General features: G+C 40.8%; 1 pseudogene; it reads left to right on the forward strand.

Annotated features, from left to right (window-relative positions):
- Positions 1-5,706: 5,706 nt before the first annotated feature.
- Positions 5,707-5,849, forward strand: LOC131903166 (U1 spliceosomal RNA; annotated as a pseudogene).
- The last annotated feature ends 1,541 nt before the right edge of the window (positions 5,850-7,390 follow it).

Below are 7,390 nucleotides of genomic sequence, written 5' to 3' on the forward strand. Positions count from 1 at the left end.
TTTGAGAATGATTTTGCCCAAGTACCAACATCTAAACACCCTTTTCTCAATTTATTTTTCTATTTGCTTGAAGACACCCTTATAACACTGTGCATATATGGGTGCAGCAATTTCCTCTTTACCACTCTGCCATAGATGGGTCAGGATCAATGATGGTGGCGGAGCAATAGAAAGGAGTTTCAAAGGTTTTGTCAGCTGCCAGTATTGACTGAATATTTCCTGTGTACTGGGCACTGAGGGGACCATAAGGAATGTGAAATAGGGTCATCTTTTCCTGGAATATTATAATGAGCTTAATTTCAAAGACTTTTACATATTGTGGAAAAAAAGAGTCATGTCCACCTTAGGAAAGTAATAGAAGCACAAAAAGCTGAGAGTTGAAAGGGTGCTTACATTACACGTGGCTGCATCCCTCACTGATGGACTCCGTGCATGAGAAATGAAGTCTTCTTTATATAGTTCCACCCACAGAGGCCCACATTCCCTGATAATGGTGCAGTTTGCATTATTGCCTTCACCCAGAAGTCATCCTGATTCAGGATTAGGAAAACCCTTCTTTCTTTTTCTCTAAACAGATTTTCATATAAACGAGAGCAGCCACCATCTTTCCTTACCTGCCTCTTTTCCCGTTCACCTTTCCTCCAATGATTTATGTGGTCATGTTCCAGAACCTTCTTCATCCCCCTTCTGTAATCATAATCTTTTTGATTAACTAAACTTTTCTTAAGCATGATTGGCAGAACTAAAAAGTATTATCCAGAAATTGGTGACTGGGGACAAGTCGAAGCAACATTTACTTCCAGCCCATGGTTCTGTACTTCTTCCAATATGGGTTAGGGTTATGTTATTGTGTATCTGCAGCTATACAATGCTCATGGCCTTATTAAGTACATGCTTTCTGAAGCCTCCTTGAATCAAAATCTTAGGAATGGGTGCCAAGTTAAAGGGATCCTATAGGAGTAGTTCTTAAGAGTTTTAAAGGAAACAAATGTGAAGCATGAGTGTCAATTCTGGTTCTATCACTGGCTGTGAGTCCCTAAGGTATTCCTGCCCTTTGCTGCTTCATATCAGCATCTTGGTCAAATGAGGCCAGGAGCTATATGATCTTTCACGTTATTTATATCACTACATTTCTGAGCCATCACTTACATGCAAAATTTCACATTTGCCCCAATTACATTTGTTCCATTTATTTCAGTGTGTTTGGCCCAGGATTCCTGGCTTTTAACTTCTGTTTGAATTATAATCCCATAGCTGAAAGCATTAGCTCCTGTGCACTACAATATTTCAATGGTAGCAGATGAGCCATTCAATAAAGCTCTTTGAGAATATTGCTGGACCAACTCCTTTCTTGACCTTGATCCTGATCAGTCTTGATACCTCACCTCAGTCTTGTCCTTGCTGCCAGCACTCCCCAGTTTATTATCTCACTGTTTATAATCCCACATCTGCTACCTTTTGGAAATTATAAAATCATGTATTTTGTCACCAGACCTATATCCTCCCCAGTATTCTTACTTTCTCAGAGTTCCAAGGCTGAAGTGTCTTATCTGCAAGTGTTTTTTATCTTGTGTAGTGAAGATTTTGTCATTTAATTTTTAGCTGTCTAATATTAAACATGCTCTTATAGTTGGCAAATTCACCCATTGTACATCTTACTGGTAGCATATGGTACTATATTCCCCACAGTGGAAGTCCATCATGACACAGGCCAAAGGTGAGCACTTTGTACTCTTAATACCACTTGGCAGACAGCCTGAAGGCACATGACCCTGGCTTCTTCAATCAGATTCTTGTGCCTAGGACTTAATTTTGGATAAAGTGATATAAAGATGAACTCACCCATATTTTTGGTGCACTCATCGAGGCTAAGGTGGTTTTCCTGGGTACACATGTGTAGCTAGAGTTTTCCTGACTGACCCACAGTCAGGACAAATCTCTGACACCCGCCAGTCCCACAGCCACTCAGACCTGACCAAATAAACACAGAGACTTATATTGGTTACAAACTGTATGGCCGTGGCAGGCTTCTTGCTAACTGTTCTTACACCTTAAATTAATCCATTTCTATAAATCTATACCTTGCCACGTGGCTCGTGGCTTACTGGCATCTTCACATGCTGTTTGTCATCATGGCAGCTGGCAGTGTTTCTCTGACTCAGCCTTCCACTTCCCAGCTTTATTCTCCTCCTTGTCCCACCTATACTTCCTGCCTAGCCAACGGCCAATCCAGAATGATGCCATGGTAATCATCATCATACTACACTTCTTACCAGAATTTCAGACAATCTTACCCATTACTCTAAGACTTGCTGCAGAACCTACATTTAGTCTAACTGAAATTTAACTTTCTGGGCTTTCTCACAGTACCCAACAGAGATAACATCACCCTCTAAACAGCAGGAAGCAATTCTAAGAAAATGACGCCCCTTCTCCCTTAGGTTTCATAATTCTCAGGGTTATGGATGATGGTTATAGGGTTGGGGGTGGAAGGAAATATTAAACTCAGTACTCTTAAAAAAAAAGGAAAAGAAGAAATGGAATGGATAGGTATAAGACATTTTGGTAGATTATTGTGTATACTAGTAAACAAATTTAGTAAAATAGCAGCCTTAAATAATTTGCACTGTAATTTGCACTGTTATGGATTCTTATATGTTGATACAAATGTAAACTATTTTTATATTCCTGTTTAAGATAATTTGTATATTGATACAAATACAGAACTATACTTGTTATAATGTACATATATTTCTACTCTTATTTGAAATATTTGTATATTGATACAAATGTAAATTTATATCTGTCATACTTTATGTATGTTTTACTTCTGTTTAGGATATTCGGTATATTGATATATATTTAAGATTATTGTCATATTGCATATCCCACTACATACTCCTACTTCTGTTATAAATATTGATATATATTTAAGATTATTGTCATATTGTATATCACACTATACACTCCTACCTCTGTTATAACATTTTTTTTTTTTTTTTTTTTTTTTTTTTTTGTAGCTAGTATTGCCTTCTCAGAATACTCCTCCCTGATTGGCTTTTTTTTTTTTTATTTTGCAATACAATTAAGTTCTACATACAGGCACAGATTCCCTTGTTCTCCCCCCTCTCGCCCCCCTCACCTTCCTCCCAGCCCGCCCCCCATTCCAATCTCCTCCAGGGCAAACCCTTCCCCAGAGACTGAGATCAACCTGGTGGACTCAGTCCAGGTAGGTCCAGTCCCCTCCTCCCAGGCCGAGCCAAGGGACCCTGCATAGGCCCCAGGTTTCAAACAGCCGACTCATGCAATGAGCACAGGACCCAGTGCCACTGCCTGGATGCCTCCCAAACAGATCAGGCCAATCAACTGTCTCACCCACTCAGAGGGCCTGATCCAGTTGGTGACCCCTCAGCCATTGGTTCATATTTCATGTGTTTCCGTTTGTTTGGCTATTTGTCTCTGTGCTTTATCCGACCTTGGTCTCAACAATTCTCTCTCATGTAAACCCTCCTCATTCTCGCTAATTGGACTCCCAGAGATCCACCTGGGGCCTAGTCATGGATCTCTGCATCCAGATCCCTCAGTAGTTGGATGAGGTTTCTAGCACGACAATTAGGTTGTTTGGCCATCCCATCACCAGAGTAGGTCAATTCGGACTGTCTCTCGACCATTGCCAGCAGTCTGTTGTGGGGGTATCTTTGTGGATTTCTGTGGGCCTCTCTAGCACTTGCTTCTTCCTATTCTCATGTGGTCTTCATTTACCATGGTCTCCTATTCCTTGTTCTCCCTCTCTGTTGTTGATCCAGCTGGGATCTCCCACTCACCCAAGCTCTCTTTCCCTCGACCCTCGCCCTTCACTACCCCCACTCCTGTCCAGGCTGTTCATGTAGATCTCATTCCATTTCTCTGTCATTGGGCGATCCCTGTGTCTTTCTTGGGGTCCTGTTTTCCAGGTAGCCTGCCTGGTGATGTGAGTAGCAGTCCAGTCATCCTTGTTCCACATCTAGTATCCTGTTATGAGTGAGTACATACCATGTTTGTCTTTCTGAGTCTGGGATACCTCACTCAGGATGATTTTTTCTAGGTCCATCCATTTGTCTGCAATTATGGTAGAGTCTTAATCAAGGCCAAGGAGATAGCAACACCTGTGGTCCTTTTTTAAATTTTTTTTAAATAAAACACCATCCCATTTTCTCCTTAGCAACTCTGTACAAAGGGTAGGAGAGGCCACTGTGGGAGCCCAGGTAGGCAGGGATTTTGTAAAAACATTAAATATTGGCATATGTGAAAGTACTAAAAGTAATAAGGCACCACACCCCTACATAATGTCTTTAGAAAGGGAGGAACTGAGGACTGGAGGAATGTTGAGTAAAGCTGATGTTATTGGAGAGAGAGAGAGAGAGAGAGAGAGAGAGAGAGAGAGAGAGAGAGAGGAGAAAGGAGGATCTAAATTGGTTAAGAACAAGAAGAAAATCCAGAATTGGTTTGCAAAGTGAGATCATGGCTCATGAAGCTCACAGTTTAGGCTTGCATGCCACACATCCAGGGATGAACAGATACAGAAGGCCCTCTTCATCCTCTGCATGCACAGGAAAAACACGATTACAGATACAAAGGTCAGAAACCAAGCGCATTTCTCACCATATGCTTTATAAAATGAATTTAATACTTCAAGTCAGTGTTGGAAGAAGCAAAAAGACAGAGCACAGGAGAATGTCAGGCACCTGTGTACACACCTTATTTCAGGTATTTAACTTAGAATTGTGTTCTCTGCTATATAACTATGAAATACACGCCAAATTAAGATAGAAGTAAAAAAATCCTTCAAATTCAAATGGCAGTAACTCAAATGAGCCTTAAATTATGCAGCATGCATAGCAATTTTGATACAACTATAGATACTAAAATTACTTCAACTAGATTTGGAATGATCTGTGTGCTACATGCAAAGTAAAAAATGAAAATGCCCAAACCACAAAAGCAAAAGAAGAATCACCAAACATAAAGTGTTTCCAGAATCACATTGCTAGTGACCACACTGCAGCATTGTTTACACACACACACACACACACACACACACACACACACACAATCTTACACAGATTAAAGATAAAGAATGCAGAGCACCTGGCTGTACAGAAATCAAGGGCACCAGCAATGACTGCCAAGATGGCAAGACAGATGAGGAGCTGTGGAGAAATATTGCTTTAACTATGTAAAGATGTGTTACAGTTGTTTATGTCGCATTTGTTTAACTATGTAAAGATGTATTGCTTTGCCTGCCTAAGGCATCTGATTGGTCTAACAAAAAGATGAAGGATCAATAGCTAGGCAGAGGAGGGATAGGCATGGCTGGTGGGCATAGAGAGTAAGTAGAGGAGAACTCTAGGCTTGAGAGAGGAGAGAACAAAGGAGGAAAAGAAGGAGATGCCCAGGGCCAGCCAGCCAGCCCGCTTCCAGCAGCCAGACACAGAGAAATCAGGGAAGTAGAACATACAGAAGGAAAGAAAGGTAAAAAGCAGCAAGGCAAAACATAAATGAAGAGAAACAGGTAAAGTTATAAGAGCTAAACTAAGGTTGAGCATTCATAACTAATTTTAAGTCTCCATGTCTTTATTTGGAAGCTGACTTGCATTCCAAAGAAAGCCTGCTACTCTTTTCTTGATGAAAATAGTGACCATTTGGGACATTAAAAGTTGACTTCTGATACTTCCCTGGCAGGGGAGATAACATGATCATGAAGGTGTTTTTCTCAGGGTGAGACTTTTCTATTGCACTCAGGATGTGTTGGTCCATGTAATTTCCCTGCATAATCTGTGGTAGTGGGAGACTGTGCTCAAGTTCGCCCCTGTTTCAAAAAAAGATAGACTTTTACCTCTAGAAATATGTAGTATTTGCATTTTTCTACTTTCCCTGCCCCTAAATATAAGTAAAATCCCTGGACATTATATTTACAACAAACATGAGATGCTGAAAGATGAAGAGAAAAAAATGAATATTGGGCCATGGTACACAAAGAAACCACTTGGTGAGCTCCCTAGGATTTCCTTGTGTGCCTCATATATAGATATTTGGAACAGGAGAATGGTAGCTTCAAAGGGCCAGTAAATTCAAACCAAGGGTTACTTCAAAATTCTGTTCCCCTTATGTATCCTAATGAATAGCAAATGAGCATCTAAGGAAGACAGAAACTTTCTAGACAATAAGCATCATATTCTTGCCAAAAGCCACAGAACAAGTATGTCCTCACAATCAGCCATTCCAGAAAATGTTGTGGGAAACCTAGACTTGGACTTTTCCAATCACCCTGCTGGGTAGCAGAGAAAAATCAATTAGGAAAGAAACCCAGCAGGAAACGACACCTCCCCCCACCAAGGTAAGATGAATGGATAGAAACAGCCAGGTTTCTACTATACCTGGGAGTGATGTGGCAAGTCCTACTTATACTCAGTGGAGTTCTGTCAGAGGAGACACAGTGGAGATCTGGGGTGCCAGCATCCTCTAGTTTAATTATGTCTCCCTAACTCCCACCTCATCAAGCAAGTGGAGCCACCTGAAGAACACATCCTTTTCATCCCAGTATCAGCAAAGGCAGGATAGTAAGCCAGGACCCCTAAATATTCCTGGCAGTAACCCCTAAAGGCAGAATGGGGAACCTAAATGTGTATGGGAGTAATGAAAAACAGAGAGCAAATAGATTATAAACATAACAAATAGCTTGTTTCAGAGACCTGTGGCTTTTTTCAACTGTGTGCACAATTCTGTGGTTTTTTGAATAACTTTTTAGTGAATGGTGCTGAGGAAATTTAAACAGCCAGAGACACAAAAGAAAATAAAAACCAAAAAGATGAAAGTGAGAGAGCAGAGAAACTGGTTCCCTCACATATGGCTGTTGGGAATGAAAAATGGCATAACTACCCTGAAACCTGCCTGGAAATTTCTTTAAAATTGAACGTGTAACTACTGCATGAATCAGCAATTGTGTTCCTGCGCATATATCCTAGGTAATTGAGAACTTTCCTCACACAGCACTCTCTACACAAATCTTCACAGACGTTCTCCTAACAATATTTCCCGACTAGGAGCAATCCAGATGCCCTTATGAAGGTGAATATTGACACAAGCTTTCCTGTACCACTTGACATTACTCAGGAACCCAAATTGAATGATCTACTAATACAGGCGAATTTGTAGAGGATTATCCTACTTCATGAGTCTATTCTATAAACAGATGGATGTTTACCAGGCTTATTAGTCAGCTTTCCCTGGCTGTGTGTATGTTGGCTCACATTTCAGAGGTCTCAGCTTCTTGGTCCCATTGGCCACACAGCAGTAGGCCATTCCAAGGACAGGCGGTGGAAGAAGTTTGTTCACTTCTTAGTGGCCAAGA

Source organism: Peromyscus eremicus, chromosome 1, assembly GCF_949786415.1.
Source record: "Peromyscus eremicus chromosome 1, PerEre_H2_v1, whole genome shotgun sequence".
Taxonomy (NCBI): domain Eukaryota; kingdom Metazoa; phylum Chordata; class Mammalia; order Rodentia; family Cricetidae; genus Peromyscus; species Peromyscus eremicus.